The following is a 23,562-nucleotide window of genomic DNA, read 5'->3' on the forward strand; positions in this document are numbered from 1 at the left end:
CTTAGTCTCATGAGTCTGAAATATTTTGTCCCTGACTCAAACGTCTCCGAATCAGGAGTTAGGTCTGAGTTAGGTAGCGGGTTAGGTTGACAAAAACTAAAACATAAATGGTTTGGCATCTGGTTTTCGTCGAGTTAGGAGTCGACTCAGATCCAGATCGCAATGCAAACACCTGATTAGTATTTTCTTCCCTTGATCTTAATATTTTTACTTTTTTTTTAATCTTTTTTAATTAGTATAATTTACTTTATTAATTCTACAACCCCCTTGGTTACTTAAAAAGTCAATGAAAAATAACAATTACATAGCTCCTCGTGGGAATGATCCTTACTAATGCTATAGTACTTGTTAGTATTAGTGCGAAATATCTAAACTAATTTGTTGCGCAAACGACATGCATCAATGGGTCACTCGACCTAACATCACTTACTATGTTAACTCCGTGAATCAATTTATGCAACAACCTCATACTTCTCGTTTAAATGTTGCTCATTGTGTCGTTGGTTAGCTAAAGTGCATTGTCAACCATGGTATTTTTCCATCGGCCACTAGCTCTGTTTTTCTTGTAGGTGATGACACCGATTCATATTCGGCAGGATGTCTAACAGCTTGCAGATCAATGACTGGTCATTTTATAATGCTCATAGCAAGTCCAATTTCGCATAAATTTAAGAAACAACCTACAATATCTCTATGTTCCGCCCAGGCAGAATATCGAGCTCTTGCCAGGCTTACTCCTAAACTACAGTGGTTGCACTATCTCTTCACTAATTTGTCTATCCAAATTCAGAAGACTATCCCAGTTTACCGTAATAACCAAGAATCTATACACATATATGAATGCATAAAACATATTGAAATTGATGGTTATTTTGTTCGTGAAAATCTCTTTGCTGGTCCATTAAACCCACTCATATTCCATCTGCAACTCAGCTTGCTGACCTCTTCACAAAACCTTTTGGAGTTAATTAATTCAAGAGACTTGTTAACAAGTTGGGAATAACCCGACTCTCCTCCCGCTCCATATTAGACTCATGCTATGCATATATACACGACAACATCATACACAATCAACTAGTGCAGTTAGATGAGAAGATTCCGGAAAAGCTACAAAAAACTACTTCTTCAACTGATTCGACAAGTTCCATGAAGAATTCAAAGTTGTTACTACATTTTAGCTGTATTCTCTGTATATCGATCAATCATTAGGATTATGAATGAGTTTACACAATTATGAGACTCATATGTATCCTTCTTATAAATCTTAGAGAACCCAACTTAAAAAAACATATTCGACGACGCTTTTTGTCTTGAGTGTTGAATCTTGAAGGGCCATAAGCCTAAGCCTTATGTAGGAAGCTGTGGAACATGCCTAAAACATGTAGGGAGAATTGGAAAAATGCCCCAAAACTGGGTGCAATGTTGGAAATCTGCCCCAACATTTAAAAAGTTGGAAAAATGCCCCATTCCGTTAGAAATCCAGTTAAGTCACATGTGTGAGCTTATACATGCGAAAAAAAAGCCAAATATATCCTTCAGAATTCAGGGTTTGGGGTTCAAAATTCAGGATTCAAGGTTTAGGGTTCAAGGTTTAGGGTTCGGGTGGTGGTGGCGTTGGTTTAGTGGTGGTTCTGGTGGTGATGGTTGTCATACACATGTGACTTAACTGGGTTGGATGGCAATTTTAACGGAATGGGACATTTTTCCAACTATTTTTGACGTTGGGGCAGATTTCCAACATTGCACCCCATATTGGGGCATTTTCCCAATTTTCCCCATGTAATCTGACTTTGATTAGTATAAATGCAAATTTTCTCCTTATGATGTAGTAAATTCGAATTGCAAACTCGATATTCATCATACCACAAATCCAAACTAATAGTAGAACACTGCTGAATTTTATCTCACTTTCATGGCTGAAGAGGCAAGAACCCTGCCAGCATCTCACAACAGTAATACACTTTATTTTCATAATATCTTAAATTTATTTTATTAAACTAAATTAAAAAATAAATAAATGTTGTGGACTTCATATCTTCTCTTAAATAGAGGAGATGAGCAGGAAAGAGTAAGTCTTTCTGATTATTTGTTAAATATAGAGTTTAAGCATGAAATGCTACATTTATGTTATTCCCTAGCAAACTACCCAAATTTTTTACTGTAGTGGCCTGAAAATAAAATGCCAAACTGGTTTGAATAGTATTATCCCTATTAACCACAATAGTGTTTCTCAATGCCACTCTTCGTATTACCAAATGACGTTGAGTTAGTTTCCACTGACATCCCAAGTGTATATTAATATTCGAGAGATCTATAAATATTAATTTTCCCCGATTTAACTTGATCACAAATCTTGATCTAATGTTATTGAATCGAACCCCTAATTTATAAAAAAAACACAAAATTAATTAAAAAGACCAAAATCAACAATTCCTGAGTAAAATGGACAGTTAGATTTTGATACTGTTTAAATGAACAAAAATGTAAAAATAGGCAGGATGTAACCAGTTTCATCGTGCCCATTTTCAAATATTTTTTCTTATTTTTAATTTACACAGGATGTATCCAGTTTCATCCTTACTATTTTTTAAATTTAAACTAAGAAGAATCCGGTTTCATCCTTACTATTTTTTTTGGCCATTTCACCCAAACTATTTTTACTCCCATTTGAACCGTGATTTAAAAATATTTGGACAAATGACCCACTTTCTGTAAAAAAGAAACCCTATAGGTATCATATAAAATTTAAAGATGGTCGATTAGGTTTTCTTTCCTCGGTATTGTTTTATTCGTTTGAGATACATTTAATGTCGCGACAGAAAGCATAATAGGAATGACAACAACTCATCCACTTCTTCCTGCACATTAGTCATGCACAATGCAGGTGTGTTCGAGCTTTCATGTTTGTTTCTATAAATGTTTGAATTAGAAGTTTATTCTCAAAACTTGCGTGCTTGTAAATTAAAGACTTGATTTGTGGGTTTTAACACGTGCAAAGCTTGGTTGTTGAACTTCTTTTTCTTTTTCATTTTTTTTGGAAGAAAGGGAAACAATTAACTAATGAATTTATCAACTAAAACTCTTTAGTTGAGATGAGGTGTATTCTGCATGCTCTTTAATCCAGGAATTTCTGTTTAGTGTTTACCGTCGTTAATGCCAACCAAACAACTTAACAAATGAAAACTAAATGGTCTGTCATACCATTAATGAAAATGATTTTTTCTTGATTACCTCATGCCACTTATTCATTCTTAACCAGAAAAACATGATAATAAAAGTCATTTCATGCCTACACTGATCATCAAATGACGCATTTACCTGAAGATAACTTCATTTTGAACAAACAATTATACACATTCGAGAAAAAAGAAGAAGATAGAAACCAGTAAGTGCATGACTCCAAATTATTTTACCCTACTTTAACCACAATGGTCCTAGGCTTCTTAGGATCAGGTGATACGTATGATCTCTATACCTTGATAACTAGTACTATAAAGGCGGAATTCAAAATAATAATAGACGAGAAACTTAAAAGAACACATAACACAAGTAGTAATTCGAAGAAAATATCTTCTCTAGATTATGAACAAGAAAATGATTACAATTCTCTCTTTGTTACGCTCACAATCTTCTCTAAACAGTGGATCAACCTTAAACTGTTTTCTAGGTTTTTTGTGCCTAGAATCTGTGTGTTTAGTTATTAGCCAAAGCCATCTATTTTTAGCCCTCATCGTACTCAGCCGACCAAGGATTTCTATTAGGAATCTATTTCCTAAACTAAGAGTATTTCCTAAAACAAAACTCTTTCCTAACTAGGAATTCTGCCTAGACAAGGATTCCTGCCTAGAATAGGATTCTTCCCTCAACTTAGCTTGAGGTTAACTAAGTTTCCTAAAGGAGTACGGATACACCTGTATCATGGGTCCCCCTCTTAAGAACTTGAACTCATGTGAGAGTTAAAAATGAAGGTTAGGGAACTCGAGAGTCCCTTTTTCCTTGTTAAACCACCCGACCTTGCTAGGAACTTGACCTTGACATCCAATTAGAAAGGCTTCTTTCTCTTCTTGTCGTGTTGTAGTCACTCTTCGCTCCAATATGCAGTCTTCCTTGAGTGGTTCCTCTCTATCAAACCACACGTCTTCTACTCGTGGTAAGATCATAGTGTCGTCGCCGTCATCATCAAGTAATGGAGGTTCAAACAACTTCAAGTATTCGGCATTTATTACCGATTACATTCCTAGATAAGGTGGCAGATCTAGACCAAAGGCATTGTCACCAATCTGATCGAGAATACGAAATGGTCCATATCTCAATGGCTTTAACTTCTTACCTTCCCCCTTCAGTCGTTCCTTACCTAATTTTAACCATACCAAGTCACCAACACTGAAATTACAAGGCACAAGATGCTTGTCATGTTTTGCTTTGTATTTGGCTTGTGACTTCTTTAATTGCGCTTCAACAGTTGCACGAATCTGAGATATCTTCACCAAGAACTTTTGTTCCTTTTGTCGTTCACTTGCTTCCTCCCCCCTCCCCCCCCCCATTGAGGTGTCACTAGAAAATACTAGACCAAAAGGACTAGGTGGTAAGTAACCATAACACGTCTCGAAAGGAGACTTTCCCGAAGAACTGTGAACTGCTCTATTGAAAGAAAACTGTAGATATGGTAAACTCTCATCCCAAGTTTTAGGATGCTTAGAATTATATCCCCTTAACATGTGAACCATAGTCCTGTTGACCACTTCTGTTTGTGGATGAAAAGTTGTACTCTTCTTCAACCTAGTGTCCATCATCTTCCATAAAGAATCCCAAAAATGACTAAGGAACCGACTATCCCTATCATAAATAATCGAAGTAGGTAAACCAAAATGCTTCCACACATGCTCAAAGAATAGCTTTGCTGCACCGTCTCCCGTTACCGTCTTTGTACATGGAATTAATGTAATCATCTTGCTGAATCGGTCGACCACAACGAACAAGTAATCATAACCAGACTTAGTCTTTGGTAACCCACCAAGAAAATCCATAGAAATACTCTCCCAAGGCCTTGATGGTACTGGTAATGGTAGATATAACCCACGTTTTCTGTTGGAAGGTTTAGATGTGCTACACAACTTACACCCTCTAACTAACTTAGCCACATCATCTTACATCTTTGGCCAAAAGACATAACGACAAAGGTTAAGAAGAGTTTTATTCATCCCAAAGTGTCCAGCAACTCGAGATGTGTGTGCCTCTCTCAACCATTGTAAACGATCTCCATCTTCTGGAATGCAAAGTAACTGACCCTTGTATAAAAATCCATCTCGAAGTTCAAAGTCGTGTTTCAAACTACTCTTGAAACCTTCTAACACCTTCTTGAAGTCTTTGCTGGATGCGTATGACTCCGCATACTCTTGAGGAACAATTGGTTGAATTCTCATGGCCACCATTAATGCTCGATCTGGAGGTCGAGATAACATATCTTCCAACTTGTTTGTTACTCCCTTCTTATACCAAATGAGAATATTGAAATCCATCAATTAAGACATCCACTTCATGTATCGGGCTTGTTGTAGTTTCGTTTGTTCATGTAGATACTCCAATGGTTTGTGATATGAAGGTACCACTACTTCTTTACCTAAGAGATACACTCGCAAATGCTTGATACATTCATATAAAGCATAAAATTCTTTGTCATAAGGTGCATAGTTCTTAATAGCACCTGAGAACAATTCTGAATGGTACTCCACTGATTTACCATCTTGTAACAACACTCCTCCCAATGCATAGTTAGAAGTGTCGGTCTCAACTTCAAAAGTACGCTGTAAGTTAGGCAATGACAACACTGGTGATTCTGAAATCTTCTTCTTTAGTAACTGAAAAGCGTCTTCATGGGTTTGTTGCCATTCAAACTTTGCATTAGCTCCCGTCAAACCATGTAACGATCCTGCAATATTCGAGAAATGCTGGATAAATTTACGCAAGTAGGTGAAAGCCCCTAAGAAACTCCTGATTTCAGTTACAATACTAGGTCTAGGCCACTTAGTAATCACTTCAACCTTCTTTGGATCAATCTTTCGTTGTCCACCACCAACAATGAATCCAAGGTACACCAACTCTTCCTTTCCAAACTCACACTTCTTTACGTTCAACTTCAGCTGGCCTTCATGTAACACTTTAAACACCTTCTCAACGTGAACGATATGCTCTTCCCAAGTTCTGCTGTATATTAGGATATCATCCAAATAAACAATCACAAAATCTTCTATAAGAGGTCGTAACAAATCATTCATCAAACGCATAAACATCGCTGGAGCGTTACACAAACCAAAAGGCATCACCAACCATTCGAACAAGCCTTGTTTGGTTTTGAAATCAGTCTTCCATGTATCATCTTCTCGAACTCTCATCTGGTGGTATCCGAATTTAAAATCCAACTTTGTAAAGACTCGAGCTTTTTCCAACTGATCCATCATGTCGTCTATCCTAGGTAGAGGGTAACTATTCTTGATTGTGATCTTGTTCAATGCTCTATAATCAATACACATACGCCAACCTCCATCTTTCTTTGGAACCAAAAACACCGCTGATCCACAAGGTGAAGCACTTGGCACTATCATCCCTAATTCTAGAAGTTCCTGGACTTGTTTCTTGATCTCATTAGATTCCTATACGATCGTGTGATAAAGACCTACATTAGGTAGAGAACTCTCCCCGGTCAACATGATTTCATGCTCCACACTCCTCTTTGGCGGTAATCCTGTGACATCAGAAAATAAATCCTTATACTTCAACTTCAACCTTTTTAGGTCATCTTCTTGTTGTGCAGACAAGGCTGCCAAACAAATTCTACTCGGATTCTCCTCAAGAGAACGGATCAAAAGGAGAATGAACTTCGTGCTAGCATTCACCAACCGCTTAGCCTGAGTGGCTGTGACTAAGCTTGCTCCCTCAAGAGGAGAGTCTATAGCCCGAATCACAAAACTTTCTCCATCTTTGGTAAAGGTGTACTTTTGTTCCCTCCTATGTAGAGTTACATCTCTATCCCATAGGTAAGAACTACCTAGTACCACCTGACAAACATCCAAAGGAACTACGTCACATGTAACTTCGTCAATATATGACTCATCTAGAGCAAATTTGAACGTGCACTGCTGTGAAACTTGTAAGCCCCCTTCTTTTTGAAGCCATCCTAAAGAATATGGTTTTGGATGTTTGAAAGTCTTCAATCCTAACTTCTGCACCAAAAAATTTGAAAGTAAATTCTTCTGACTTCCCGGGTTAATAGCAACATCAACTAGCTTTGTTTTGACTTGCATCTTTACTTTGAAGAGTCGCTCCCTAAGATCATATTTAGAAGGTCTTTCTTTTTCCCCTGTCATAAGAGAAAGCTTGGAATTGGGTTCCGTTAGTCTGTGGACTTCTTTTGGAGTTTGAGCGACTAGTGCTGCCTTCTTGGCTTCTTTCCGCTGCAACCCTTTGGGCTTTAGATGAGGGTTCTTAACCCAACACTTGTCGACAACGTGACTTGTTTGCTTGCAATGGGTGCAAGACAAACCTTCATTATCACTAGACTTCCCTTATTCTTTGCTCCTTTCCCCTCCTTTGACAGTGGTACCTCCAGATTTCACCTTAGTATTTCCCTTTGAATCAGATTTCTTAAGCCTTCCTTCAATGACATTAGCTTTAATACTTGCTTCAGAGATAATATCTACCGAAAACATCTTCAACTCCTTCCGTATATACTCATGGAATCCGGAATATACTTAATATAGATAGCATGATCTTCCAAGTCTAAATCCAAAACCATAGCTTGATTTTGAAATTCCGTAGTATATTCCTGCACGGTTTGGTTGTAAGTCTGCTTCAAGTTGTACCACTTGAACCATATCTCCTCAAGGTAGCCAACCGGATAAAACTATTTCCTTACAACTGCCTTGAATCTCTTCCACGACAATACTCTCTTACCTAGGTTTTGTCTTTGACAAGCTTTCCACCAGGTTAGAGCATGCTTTTGTAACTTCAATGCCGCGAAAGCTATCTTTTCCTTTGAACCATATTCAAAGAAAGAGAAATACGTCTCTAGACGTTCAATCCAATCATCCAATTTTTCTACATAGACACTCCCATGGTAAAGTGGAATATCAACATGAAAATCAATTTTCAGATTCTTACCATGAGTTTTAGTTGTTGTAGGACCTTTAGGAAGCTCGCTTTCCTCCTTTTCATCCTCATCTTCTTCTTCTTCCGACTCGTCTTCTTCCGAATCATCTTTTTCCGAAGCTGCAGGTGAAGGTGTAAACTTTTTCTTCGTCTCCTTCTTAAGTGTATGAGAACGAATACATCCACTCAATTCCTGAAGGGCAATTTGAATAGACTTCATGTCTGTTTGCAGCGTAGCCACCTTTTCTTCCATATTTTGTGGTTCGCCTTCCTTAGGATCATCATCTGACTTTGTCATCCTTGATCCCCTTGTTGTCTTAACGTCTTCTAGCTTCTCAAGTACCTCACCAAGATTTATGTAGAGAGATCTAGTGAAAACCATAAACCACAGGGATTTACCCTAGAAACTAACCTTGCTCGTGATGCCAACTTGATACGTATGATCTCTATACCTTGGTAATTATTACTATGAAGGTGGAATTAAAAATAATAATAGACGAGAAACTTAGAAGAACACAGAACACAAGTAGTAATTCGAAGAAAATATCTTCTCTAGATTATGAACAAGAAAACGATTACAATTCTCTCTTTGTTACGCTCACAATCTTCTCTAAACATTGGATCAACCTTAAATTGTTTTATAGGTTTTTTGTGCCTAGAATCTGTGTGTTTAGCTATTAGCCAAAGCCATCTATTTATAGCCCTCATCGTACTCAGCCGACCAAGGACTTCTATTAGGAATCTATTTCCTAAACTAAGAGTATTGCCTAAAATAAAACTCTTCCATAACTAGGAATTCTGCCTAAACAAGGATTCCTTCCTAGAATAGGATTCTTCCCTCAACTTAGCTTGAGGTTAACTAAGTTTTCTAACACATGTATCATCAGGCGGAGACAATTTTTTGACACTAATAGTCAGAAAACCATCTCGACGATCAACTGAAATCGCATCAATGTTTGCATTCTTAGGGAGTACAAATTTCTTCAGAAATTTTCCGATTCATATTTCCATCCCCACATAACCTATTTCTCCTTTACATCTTCCCCGCTTGAATTCCGACCACCACAAGGATGTTGTTGTCTTCCACTTCAACTTTAATTTCCTTCAATTTCATCCATGGCATATAAAGTACAAACACATACGAGTATTGGTACTCCTTGATATCAGCTGGTGTCGCTGCCATTGCTTTTGACATACTTGATGGCGTGTTCACTGATTTTTCAACATCAAGATCTGATACATCGAACATTTCTTGGATGCGGATGAGGCTAAAAATGAAAAAATATGGACTTTATTCGGCCCTCATTTCGATATTCAGAGTTAGACTTTAGCTTGTGTAAATTTGAAAAAGGAGAAGATAAACGGTAATCGAGTCGCATCTGCATCATGTCTGCATTATTCAATATTTTTTCTTTGGCTTCTCCAAATGTATGTAAAAATTCGGTTTTATTTTCTCGAGGCGAGTATAATTAACTTCTAATCGCATTTACTGATAAATCTATAGATAGATTCAAAGCCCAAGTATTTAACACTCATTTGTCTTCATTTTATATCTTTAGGAAAGTCCGAGCCTGAACTCTTATGTAGGAAGGTGTGGCACGCTGTGCAACTCGCCTAAAACAGGCGACTTGACTTTGATCAGTATGAATACAAATTTTGTTTTTAGTATGCAGTAAAATTCGAATTTCAAACCCAGAATCTATTAAACCACAAATTTTATCACTCCTATATATTAATCGTAGAACATTGCTGAATTTTATTCCACTTTTATAGTCAGAAATTCTGTCTAGTGTCTCAGAATAGTAACATACATTATTTCCACTTTTTTGTGAATACCGTCGGCTGTTTGCTTGAGTAATAATATTTTTTCTTTAAATCAAAGAAATAAAAAGTATGTTTTTCACATTATTTTTTAAAATAAGCATAAGGTTACGTTACTCCTGCCAATCTATCCAAATTGGTGATTGTGGTGGTTCGAAAATAGAATGTAAAACTGATTTAACCTATATATTAGCCAAAACACAAAATTGGTTAAAAAAACCAAAATCAATAATTTCTGGGTGAAATGGACAGTTAGATTTGATACTGTTTAAATGGACAAAAATGTAAAAATAGGCAGGATGTAACCAGTTTCATCGTGCCCATTTCCAAATATTTTTTCTTATTTTTAATTTACACAGGATGTATCCAGTTTCATCCTTGTTATTTTTTAAATTTAAGCTTACTATTTTTTTTTTGGCCATTTCACCCAAACTATTTTTTACCTGGAGTTTTTAGGGGCCACTCAAAAGGATTTAGGGGCCAACAATAAAACAAAAAAGGTCACCCAAAGGGAAAATGTAGCCAGCCTTTATCTCGCGTAATTCGTAATGGCGAAATTACCCTTATATATTCGGAGGATATGATAACATTGTTATCCTCCGATTTCAATCGGAAGCCAAAATATTTCCCAGACTTCCGATTGTGGTCGGTGCAGTATTAGAATGATTTTTGTTTCATTTTTTCATTTCTTTTGCATTTGTGAGTTATTAGAGTTATAGAGAAGAGGTTGAAGGAAAAAAGGGAAAAACCATTTTTTTCACTACAAAAATGGATGGATATGAAGAAGAAGGTGAGAATCATGACGAAGAACAAAATGTTGAGGGTTCACGACCGTTTAGAGAAGACAATTTTGGGTATATGTTGAATGATCCAAACTTTTGTGGAGAGGAAAACCTAGACGACCCTTTCATGGAAGAAAATGGAGAATCGCATGATATTGAAGCTAACGATGCATGTAAAACACAGGTATTGTGTTAAGAAACTAAAATACTCGATTTCCATGGTTTGTGTGCTTTTGTAAACAAGAAAAACCGATTATTGCATGCATTGAATTCCATGAACTACCCAAATTCGGTAGATAATTTATAGATTAAACTTACGAATATAACACACTGAGTACCAAATATGTATATTCGGTAGTTCCAAGATATTAGTTTACTGCCGAATATGAGAAAAACCTCAAACTGGTTTTCCAAAAATATCTACATTCGGTAGTTATGTAGAGTTATTTACCCCCGAATGGCCCCAAAAACGAATTCCTCAGAAAATTTCAAAACTCAGTATTCTTATCCTCTGCCGAATAAAATTTCCGAAAACTTGAAAATCGGATGTTTATCGATTAAAGTTATCTCCCGGTTATTTATATTCGGCTGGTTTACTATATATTTTAGCTTTCGATTATATCATTTTTTGCACTCAGTAAACTGTGTACATTCATTTGCATAAATCGGGTGTTTTAGGTAACCGATAGGATTCCGAATATAAAGTATTTGGAAGTTTGACTTATTTAATAACCTCCGATTATATCATTTTTTTCACTCAATAAACTGTGTACATTCATTTGCATAAATCGGGTGTTTTGGGTAACCGATAGAATTCCGAATATAGAATATTCGGAAGTTTGACTTATTTTATAACCTCCGATTATATCATTTTTTTCACTCAGTAAACTGTGTACATTCATTTGCATAAATCGGGTGTTTTGGGTAACCGTAGAATTCTGAATATAAAGTATTCGAAAGTTTGACTTATTTAATAACCTCCGATTATATCATTTTTTTCACTCAGTAAACAGTGTACATTCATTTGCATAAATCGGGTGTTTTGGGTAACCGATAGAATTCCGAATATAGAATATTCAGAAGTTTGAATTATTTTATAACCTCCGATTATTGTATAATAATTTGTTGCTTTCATATGCAGGCCGTTGAAGAGTTTGTTGATGACTTCTATTTGAGGCCCGACACTTCCCTATACTATGCAAACGATTTGGTATACTCATAACTACTTTTTTTTTTGCAAAATTTATATGTTAAATGGTTATGCTTATTAGATTTGTTTTGTTTTATGCACGTTTAGACATTTGGAAGTAAGAAGGAGGCAAAGGAATGGCTTATGAACAAGGCAAAAGCTAACATGTGCGTGGTAGTTCAAAATAATCATGTTAGTGACACTCGATTTGAAATGATTTGTGAGCGAGGTGGGACGCGAAAGAGTCACGAGGGAAAGAATAGTAAGTACATACGGAAGACGAATAGGAAATACCGAAGCAATACCAAGAAGATAGGATGCCCATTTAAGATTGTCTTCTATAAGTCCGATGATATTAAAGGTAAAGAGTATAAAATGTATAAAGTTGATAACGGTTGTCACAACCATGATGATCCGTTGGATTTAATTGGACATGTAATGGTTGCCAAGTTAAAACCACATCAAATGCAGACGGTGAGGTCTATGCGGATCCAAAAAGCGAGTGCGATCTTAAGTAAGATAAAGTCGGACGATCCCGACAACTTGTCTTCTTTGTCTATAATTAAGTCGGCCCTAGCTACGATCAAAAGGACTGATTGGGATGGTTCTTGTAATTGACATGGTGCACCCTTGAAGAAACATGGGATGGTTCATAATTGTGGCGTGGCTTCTTGTACTTACCAACAAAAGGACCCAATGAAATGTTAATCCAAAATATACGATCGTCCTGCTGTTCTTTGGGTAGATCTTTCACAATGTAATAATTTTTATCCATTCGGTCTCTTCCTCAACTTGTTTTAATCTTTCTCTATGATGGAATTGTTCTTGACCTCGCTTCTTAGCCTTGATTTCCTCTTCCTCCTCCTCCGTTGCCACTAACGATGGTTTAATTTTTTTGGGTTGTTTGTTCCTTTTTTGTATTTCTTCTTCCATTGCTGTAATTGATGTAGTTGTTCGCTTGCATCTTCGAAGTATGTTGTCGATTGATGATGGACTTTCCATTGAAAAGGTTTTTCATTCAGATTTTTTACTCAATAATAACTGAGAGTGGTTACCCTCCTTATATAGATTAGAGTTCCAACGGATCTAATTTTTGAAAATATGGCCGTTGAGGTTTCTGAAAATATGGCCGTTGAGGTTTCGTATCATTCGTGCACTACAATCGGTTGTTAACGATACACGTATTCCCTCCGAATAAGACATTCACTGGAAAACTTAAATTCTTATCTACCGATTAAGTTGGTATTTCTAAACACGACTATATTATTCGGAGGATAATTTTTTTGTAAAGTCCCAAATGTACGATAACCCAAAAATCAGAATTTGAGAAAAACTTATACTTTTCAAATTTTGAACCGTGATTTAAAAATATTTGGACAAATGACCAATTTTCCGTATCCAAAATACCGTTCTTTGTCCATATTTCTAAGTGATGGTGAGTTAATTTCCACCGACATCTTAAATCTATAATATTAACATTCGAGAACTCTACAAACATTAACTCGATCACCAATCTTGATCTAATAATCGCTGAAATCGTACCCCTAATTTATAGAAAATTTTGTATATGATTAATATGAAATTTAGAGATGATCAGGTTTTTTTCCTCTCAATGTTCTTTCATTTTTTTTGATATAGATTAACTATGTCGCAACAGAAAGCATATAGTAGGAATGACAACTACTCATCTACTTCTTACCGCACATTAATCATAACTGATGTGTGCGCTCTCTTTAGAAATGTATGAATTGGAAACGCTTATTTTGTTGGGGATTTTTCTAAAATACCATCTCTCTTTGAATTTGGTTTCATAAAATATCGTAACATTTTTACATGGGGTTAGTCTGGTGCGTTTGGGGAATCTAATGTATTTTGAATCTTGAAGATTTTGAGGGAGTGTAAAAAAGTATAGTGAGTTTGAGAGAGTTTTGGTGTTTTTAATGTAGGGAGTTTGAGAGACTCTCCCAAAATCTCTACTCTTTTGAAAGATTTGTAGTGAGGCAAAAATACATTGTAAACTCCTCAGAATTTCCTGGAACTTCCCAAAACAAACCAACAACCTCCCTAGCATTCTAGTTTTTACCACTAACAGAGAGTTTAATATTTTTTCTTCAAAACCCCTCACGATTAACGGGATTTTCTAGGGAGTTTGGGAGACTCTTTTAAACTTCCCACGACTAACAGGGATTTTGAGAGACTTCTTCGAACTTTCCCACGACTAACAGGTAAAAACTGGACTACACTCAACTCCCCCGAGGACTAACCCCCGTCGCTTTGACTATTTTCGTTAGCTTTAAACTTAACGGCCGTAAAGTGACACATGTCACATTCTCTCACCTATTAATAGATTGAAATCTATAGGCTCTTTAATTAAAAAATCAATGCTGAATCAATGTCAGGTGGTGTAGATCTTTAATTCATGATTTTTTGTTTAGAGTTTTACTACTCAGCCCAGCCAAACAAACTAACAAATGAAATTGAGATGCTCTATCATACCGTTTGTTCGTTCACCAGATGACACATTCACTGGAAGATACATTCATTTTGAATAGACAATTAGACTCAAGATAGTAAGTGAATGACCCCAAACTATTTTACCCTAACTTTAACCTCAATGGTCTTAGGCTTCTTAGGTTCAGGTGGAAGCAGTTTCTTGATATTAATAGTCAGAACATTATGTAGACAAATAGCTGAAATTGCATCAATATTAACGTTCCCAGGGAGTATAAATTTCTGATAAATTTCCCAATTCTTTTTTCCATACTCACGTATTTAACCTCTTTCTCTTTTTCGTCTTCACGGCATCGCATTCCCATAACTAGAATTACGTTATTATCTTCCACTTCAACTTTAATTTCCTCTGGTTTCAAACCTGGCATATCAAGTACAAACACATATGAGCCTGTGTACCCTTGATATCAGCTGGTGTTGCTGCCATTGCTTTTGCCTCTCTTACATACTTCTTTGATGGTGTTGTATTCACTAATTTTTCAACCTCATAATATGATGATACATCAAACATATCTCGAAGGCTTGAGAAAAATATATCGCTGAAACCGATTACCCTGAAATCGAAATCCATTGTGTTAATAGATCGCTTGAAGATTACTCAGTATAGTTTAGAACTAAGATTAAGCTAATTTTGATTTCTGGGTGCAAATTAAATTTGATTGCAAAACTATGCTTGTCGTGTTTATATAAAAGAGAGAAATGCCTAAAGTTGTTTGTAGAGTTGGCGTAGAAGTTGGTAGATGCTTCTGCTAGTCTATTTTCCTCCATCGGTTCCAGCAGTTTGTAGAAAGAAGGTTGGAAAAAAGGAAAACATAAGTGACTGATGGAACTTGCTAGATTGTCTCAGTTTAGAGTAAGAAATAACGTGGGATTTGGTTAGAGATCCGACCCAATAATTGGAAGCCATCCGATTGATTATTTCTGCGAGACTCGTGTAGTGTACGTAGTGGCAAATGCACAACAATTTAGTATTTAAATTATAAAGATGTTTTCGAATATCTAATAAAATACGTCAATTGAATGCTCGATTGGATGATCAAACTTAAAATACGTCATTATTGGGTTTGAGTTGGATGCGAAGGAGGCTAAAACCGAATAGATCTTAAAATCAGTCATTGTTGGGTTTGCGTTGGATGAGAAGGAGGCTAAAACCGAACAAATTTGGACTGTGTTCTGGCCTAATTCCGAGAATCAGAGTTAAACTTTAACTTGAGTGAATTTGGAAAAAGAAAAGAAAACTTGTTACAAAGAGAAATTAAAACTTAAAACTTGTTCTGGCGTTAGTCGATGGTTTTGCTTCGAATTCTCCAAATGTACGTAAATACTTGATTTAATTTTCTTGAAAAGTCTTGATCTAATTTTCTTGGAGCAAGTGCAACTTGTATTTCATTTATTGATAGACATAGATAAATTTAAAGCAGGAGCATTTAACACTCATTTGCCTAATTGCCTTCTTATTGATCTTTAGGAAGGTCCGGATCCGAACTCTTATGTAGGAAGGTGTGGCACGCTGTGTAACACACCTAAAATAGGTGACTCGCATTTGATTAGTATGAATGCAAGTTTTCGTTTTTACAATGCAGTAAATTTCAAATTTCAGACCTAATATTTATTTATCAAATCACAATTTCTATCACGTCTATCACTTATATATTTATTATTTCTATCACGTCTATCACTTATATATTTATTATTAGCAGTATAACAGTGTTGAATTCTATTCGATTTTGATTGAAAAGACCCCCGTTTAATGTTTCACCTTAGTAACACACATTGTTTCCAAAATTTATTAAATTTATTTTATCGAACCAACTAAAATAAAAAAAATACACAAAAGCTGTAGACTTCAGATCCTCTCTTAAACATATGAGTTAAGCAGGAAATAGTAGATTTTTCAAGTTATTTGTTAGATGCGCATGAGTTTACATTACTCCCCGAAAAAACCATCCAAATTCTTGATTGTAGTGGTTTGAAAACAAAATGCCAAACTGGTTTGAGTTCTAAACCACAAATTCTATCACGTCCATAAATTAACATTAGAACATTGGTGAGTTATATATCCGACTTTGATGTCCAAAACCCCGGTCTAGTATCTCACAATATAACACACATTGCTTTCAAAAAAAATTAAATTTATTTTATTAAACCAACTGAAATAAAAAATAAATGAAAGTTGTAGATTTCAGATCTTCTTCTCATATATAGTGGAGTTAAGCACGGAAATAAGTGTTTCAGATTATTTGTTAAATACATATGCAATATCAGGTTTACAACACTCCCTACTATCCATATTCTCTTGATTGTAGTGGTCTGAAAATAAAATATCATACTTCTTGATTGTATTTGTCTGAAAATAAAATATATAGTTCTATTATCCAAAATAGTTTTCGCCATTACCAGTACTCTCCATACTACTAAATAATCTTGAGTCAATTTCCACCGTCATCTAAGTCCCTAATAATTGAGAGATCTACAAATATTGAATTTTCCCACATTAACTCGATCACAAATCTGGATATAATATTATTGAGATCGTACGTACCCCTAATTTATAGAAAAATCTGTAGATATCATAAAAATTAGAAGATGACTATATTTTTGATTCTCATTATTATTTCATTTGTTTGACATACATTAACAATATCTCAACAAAAAGCATTATAAGAACGGAAACAACTTATCCACTTCGTCCCGCACATTAGTCATGGACAATGTGTGTTCAAGCTTTCGTATTTGTCTTTAGGAATTTTGAATTACAGGTTTATCTAACTCCTTTAAAATCCTAAGCTCCTTAGGCTCCACGTGAACGGTGACCCTCACCCTCAAACAGAATTGCTCCGTTTCACTTTTCCTTAAAGGAGAGAAAAACAAGGCTTTTTCTCACAAAATAAAGAATTTTTTTATTTATTTATATCCCTGAAAAAGAGAATCGAAAACGAAAACATAGAAAATACGAAGAAGAAAAACCTTATAGCGATCCAAATCTCTCAAGCCGTATCCAAAAATCGTCTCTACATCTTCGACGAGAGAAGAAAGAAGAAGAAAAACCCGTTTCTGTTATAAATTGAAGTTATGGGACCATTCTGATGAAGAATCACAAAACCAGGTAATTTAGGGTTTCTTTAATTAACTCTGTATAATTAGATGGGTTTATAATTTGATCAAATTATGATGGGGTTGCTCTTGATTGAAGTATAATTAGATGTATTGGGCTCAATTTAAGTTTCTTTAAGAATTAGGTGAAGGGGTTTTTTTGGGTTCGACTGCAATCTCTTCGCCAGGTCTTTGAAGCGAAATTTGAAGAATCCCTGATGATATCTCCGATTTTCGTTTTTTGGGTAGGTTTCAAAAAGAACCCTAATTTATTTTATCCAACTTTTAAACCCTAATTTTATTTTGGTGATATAATATGAGTAATTTTTGGTTGTTTCTTTGTTTTCAATATTAGGTCATTGGTGTGTTGCTTCATTGAAGATATGTCTTTTAAGGTATATCACTTTTCTCTTTACTTCTATGCTTTTCAGTTTTTCAATTCTAAATTCTGTATAGAGTGGTAAAGTAAGCCCGATTGGAGATATTTTATATGTTATTTGGCCTTCAATTGATTTGGAGATCTGTATAGACAGACATCACTTGAAATTCAACCTGGTGAGTCCCCGTCATTTGCATTCGTTAGATGCCCTGTGATTCTTCTTTATGGAACTGGATTCGACCCAATGACATCCCTTAAGCTTGACATAAAATTACAGTGGTTAGGTCCAATCTGTTTAGGTGGTTCAATTTGTAGGATATTTGTAGGATAGTAAGATTAAATAGTAATACTAAACCAGTTACAAGTATAATAAATTTGAGACTTTACACTTTGATGGCTGATTCTTTAGATAACTGACGGCATGCCATTCTATGAAACGATACCATTTGCTTTGATTGATTTTTGAATGTTAATTTGAATTAGTACAAGTGAAGGATCCGTTTGCATACAAGCATATTTTTCCGTCTATGTTGGATGCATGATTTTATTTTATCGGGATACCTTGGTTGGTATTATTGCAGTCTCAGTACTTATACATTAACTCTTTGTTTTTCATTAGCATCAGGCTCTATCTTTCCCCATATTTGGCAGGTGTTTTGACTGATTGAACCATCCAAAGAATAGATGATACCGGATGTCGAGGCCTTCTATGTGAAACTCAAAGCAGTGGCAGTCCCAAAATGTTACAATGATAATTTCTTGGCAGAAAAGAAGGTATATTTGAAACTCAAAACAGCGGCAGTCCCAAAATGTTACACTAATCTCTTGGCTGAAAAGAAGGTATATGGTATACATTTGTTTACCAAAATCTCCTTGAGAAACTGCTAACACATTTGTTACTTGGATGAGAAGCGAATTACGTGTTCACTTTGACCCAAATGATGCCAACACATTTGTTACTTCGATGAGGATCCAATTATGGGAATTATGTGTTCACTTGGACCCAAATTATTAATTAAGTCTATTTTTGATTGTCAGTATGAGTACGATGATTGGGCTTGCTGCCGAGACTGTGACGTTCGTAGGAGGAGTGGACAAAACTAATTATGAATATACATTTAAGAAATTGTATAACACAAAGGAAAGAATTAGTGCTCCAAATTAAGAACACGATTAATGCTCCAAGGTGACGTAGTTCCTTATGTCTAATTATTTTAATGTTTAAACAAACATGAAATGTTTAATGTAGGTTCCCAGTCTGTTTTGAAGTGAAAGACCATGCTAGATCGATAGTTTTTTTGCCATTAGACAGTGGATACCACAAATGGAGGCAGTAGGCGTAATAGATGTTCAGTGGGGTTTTTTCTCTCTGCAACCTTCTTCCTCTCCTCTCCATGTTCTACTTCTCTCCTTTTAATTCATCATCGTTTTTTTTAATATTATTATTAATGGTTTCTTTTACAGATTTTGACATGGCTTCCGGATATGATGATTCTGAACACTGAAATAAAAACCTCAGGAACACTAAATACGTAAACCCTAATTTTGGTTCTACTTTCACATCTCTTTCATTTTTCTAGCTAATATACCTGAATGCTTGATTTGAAGTGGTGGGTTGTGGTTAATTAGCGGATTTAAGATATAAAAATTGCACTTTTTCTGATCAATACCTGAGTTTGTTTTCTTAGGTCTGGGGATTTCAATACAAAGTAAAAAAGGTGAACGATTTTTGCAGTTGGTAAGCCTGAAACTTTTTCGTTCTGTCTTTTTGTTTCTCTGAATCAATAAACCATAACCCATTTGTTTTATTTTGCAGGTACAATTTTTTTTTTTTGCTTGGACAGGGTTGAGAAGCATTACAAGTCCATGGTTTCTAATACTTTCCATTGTATGCATAAGCAATTGCATGTGAAGACATTATTTATTCACCGGTGTATATAAAGATCTTACTGGATGTCACTGTAAGTGAGGATTGCAATACCTTCCAATATGTATGGTTTACTTCTGAAGTGTTTATGTATGAGAATGTATTCCTTCTGATTCATGCACTGTTCAGAGAAAATTACATCAGTAAATTGCAATGGATACTCTAGTGTACAAATGTTACTGAGTGCAGAACAAGAGTCCCGACAGATTGTTGCAAGTGCCAAAAACAGTAAGCATATCATATACCTAAACTGAAATGTTTTATTTGGATTATTGATATTGCAACATTTTTCTTATTTGTATTGATACAATTGAAAGTTTCAGATTTTTATATTCAATTTCCTTGAGATTTTTGTTTTCAACATCGTTTAGTTTTTTTTGTTACTGATTTTTTTGTTGTTATTTTTTATTGCCAGCAAAAATGAATGTTTAAGAATTGACAGTGTGCACGACAAGAGAGTGAAGGAGATGAATCATAGTATTCAAGAAGAAAGAAAATAGAACCATGAAAATTATAAAGATATCTGATTTCGCAAAACTTTAATGGGTTCAGTTCTTGGTGCTTGGGGTTTGATATCTGATTGTTAGTTATATTTTATGTGTGTATACTTTTATAGGCCATAAGCTTAATTGGGTTTAATATGTTCGTTCACTTCGTCCGCAGGGGAAAACAAATGAAAATAAGACAGTAAATGATGATGAGATGGATAGTGGAATGATGCTGGAATAGCCAACAAGCCTTTTCGTGCATCCATGTTTCATAGATTACCAACAAAGTAATTATTCCTTCTACCTGGTCCCCAATTTCTTTTATACGAATCACATGATTTACGTTTATATTTCTTAAATTGTTGATGCTTACTGTGATTCCAAGAAGAAAATTGATTCAGCTTTATGCAAAGTCAGTTCTAATAATGGTAGGGTAGACTTGGTATGTAGTACCTAAAAATATTGGTTTTCTCTATCTTTAGATTTGGGAAGTCAAATTACATATTAGCTTCCATACTAATCCATGAATGAGGTTTACTGTCATTGCATGAACATGGTTTTGAGTCACTTTGGTTCTGAAAATCTGAAAAGAAAGCTAAGATGTAATACATTGGGCGCAAAGAGAATTACCGTTGTTGGATAACCAGGAAAGCATAGATTTGAAAGAAGCCATAATGAAGGTATAACTTTCATAGTCCGGCAAACTCATTTTCAAGATTTTATTCTTTTTCTGGAGTGTGCAACAACAATTTTATGGTCTAATTTTACTGATGATATGGGAACTGGCTGCAAAGAAACTCATCAGCTAGAGTAAGATGTAAAGAAAGCGAATGGTTAACTGGGTAAGCCTGAGATTTTCCCATCCTCCACCAGTGCTAAACATTAGCGGGACCAAGGATTACCAGCGATTCGATTCTCTGGAACAACAATAAGCACAAACCTCAAATATTAGCTTCTTTTCATAATATGTTGTTGTTAAAGTGAACCAAGTTAATGTTGTCTGACTAATTTGGTTGTGTATTTAAATAAATTCCTGTACAACAACTTTTGCAGGAAGTGTTATTAGCAGCAGGTGGATTCTTTGAGCAACGAGTTTATGCAGTAACTACTAAAAGCCACACTGAAAAACAATGGTTTAAAATCTCAATGTCCCTGAAACGATGGCTTACCAACCTGTTCAGCAGGTTACATATATATATAGATGCTATGCTATGTAACTACAAAGATGCTTTGTAAAGAAAGCTAAAGTTTTACCAAACAGTAACGTGCTGTAATGGCGAGCTTGATTGCTCCATATGCAACGCTAACTTCAGACAACATTTCATTGAATCTAATTAATATTATTGCAGTTTTTGGACTATTAATCTGCCTGCACCGTCACTTCCTTTATTTTTTTTTATTTGATTTTAACACCTCTTAGTTGAAGAAATGTTCTCATCTAATTAATAACACCAAATCAAATTTTCAGAACATTTGGTCTTCAACACCCAAGTTCATCTACTGCCAGTTCCCGTACTGGAAGTTCAAATCGGGACTGGGACGAGGCGAAGCCGAGCTTTACCAAATCAAATGCGGACTTGGGCGAAGCCGATCTTTACCAAATCATATCGGGACGGGACGAAGCCGAACTTTACCAAATAAAAAAATATGGTTCAAAGAAAGAGGCATTGATGCATAGTATTTGTACTTTGTAGTTGCAGATTAAATTGGTGAACCAAGTGTGTTCCGGCAAAAAACTCTTGTTCTATCTTGATAAAGCGATAAATGTTGTTCTTTCAATATCAATCCCCAAACCCCCTATCCTTGAAACCCGAGTAAGGCTTGTTTCTGGGGTCTTTCGTAGGTTGATTCTATGTTTTTTAGTAGATTCTTCACTTTAGTTGAGATGATATGAATTTTGTAGGCCCTTTAATCCAGGATTCAGTGCTGAATTAGTGTCGGGTGGTGTAACTGTTTAATTCATATCATTTTTTAAATAAACTTCACCCATTTATTCATTCTAAAGCAGAAAAATAGGAGACGCACGAAATAAAGTCATCTCATGCCTACACTGATCACCAAATGACACATTCATTAGAAGATACATTCATTTCGAACAGACAATTAGACTCAAGCTAGTAAGTCCACGACACCAAATTTTCCTAGCAAACTTTAACCTCAATGGTCCTAGGCTTCTTTGGCTCAGGCGGAGGAAATTTCTTAACCGTTATAGTCAGAACACCATCCAGACAAACAGCTGAAATCACATCCATATTTGCATTCTCAGGGATGGGGCGTGTAACTCGTACGTAGGTCTACGTGTGAGGTCCAGTAACTGGCCTTACACGTGAGGGGGCGTGTGAAAGGACAATAGTCCCACATCGTTATAATCCGCTTAATTAACTTAAAGTATAATATGGAAGGGCCACTCCGTTCATTACCAATTGGCTTTGAGTTGGATGCCCGCAGACTTTAACAATATTAGATCCTTCTAGGTGGTTCTGATCATCTCTTTTCCCATACATGGTCTCCGGAAGTTCGTAGAAAAGGTTGATATGGAACTTCGAACTTACTAGAAGAGGCTAGGTTGTCTCCGTTTAAACAAGAAATAAACTGGGCTTTGGTTAGTGATCCAGCCCACAAATCCAAAATATTTATGTCAGTAGACCTAAGGAAAATACACAACACAACAATGTCGTTGTAGTATAGTGGTAAGTATTCCCGCCTGTCACCCGGGTGACCCGGGTTCGATCCCCGGCAGCGGCGTTTTTTTTTTTTAATTTGTTGGCTGCTGTGCTTTTGTTCTGTTCTGGGTTTCGCAATTGCCAAAAGTTTAAGCAACAGAGCAGCCTTGTACTCATGAATGTGCAAGTTAGAACAGAAAAATGAGCTGAAACAATTAAAAAAACCTAGCTATGAATTTGGACTTATGAAATCTGGGAGAAGCTTTGTACCAGGAAAAAGTTCTTTGTGAGCCAAAATTGGGATAAGACCTATGAGTCGGGCATTATTTTAATTTATTAGAGCAATTCAATATTTATTGAGATTAGAAGAAAATACTTGCAAAATTAAGCATAAAAGATCAGTATCCCTGATACACTATTGTGAGCATTTAGAAAATTTAATCCAAGTGCAGTGTGCTTATAAATTTCCGGTCATGGCCGAGTTTTATTCCGCCGCTTAACAGTCAAAAGGCTCTCTACAAATAATTTGATTATCTAATAGTACTAGCTTGACACTGTTGCAAC

At 35.7% G+C, this 23,562-nt stretch overlaps 1 non-coding gene and 1 pseudogene across 1 annotated transcript; one reads left to right on the top strand and one right to left on the bottom strand.

The window, feature by feature from the left end:
- Positions 1-14,526: 14,526 nt before the first annotated feature.
- LOC113311860 lies at positions 14,527-15,019 on the bottom strand (annotated as a pseudogene).
- Positions 15,020-23,008: 7,989 nt separating this feature from the next.
- On the top strand, positions 23,009-23,080 carry TRNAD-GUC. Its single transcript has one exon. It is a non-coding gene; the product is annotated as a tRNA-Asp (tRNA).
- The last annotated feature ends 482 nt before the right edge of the window (positions 23,081-23,562 follow it).

The sequence above is a fragment of the Papaver somniferum genome, chromosome 9 (assembly GCF_003573695.1).
Source record: "Papaver somniferum cultivar HN1 chromosome 9, ASM357369v1, whole genome shotgun sequence".
In the NCBI taxonomy this organism is placed as follows: Eukaryota; Viridiplantae; Streptophyta; class Magnoliopsida; order Ranunculales; family Papaveraceae; genus Papaver; species Papaver somniferum.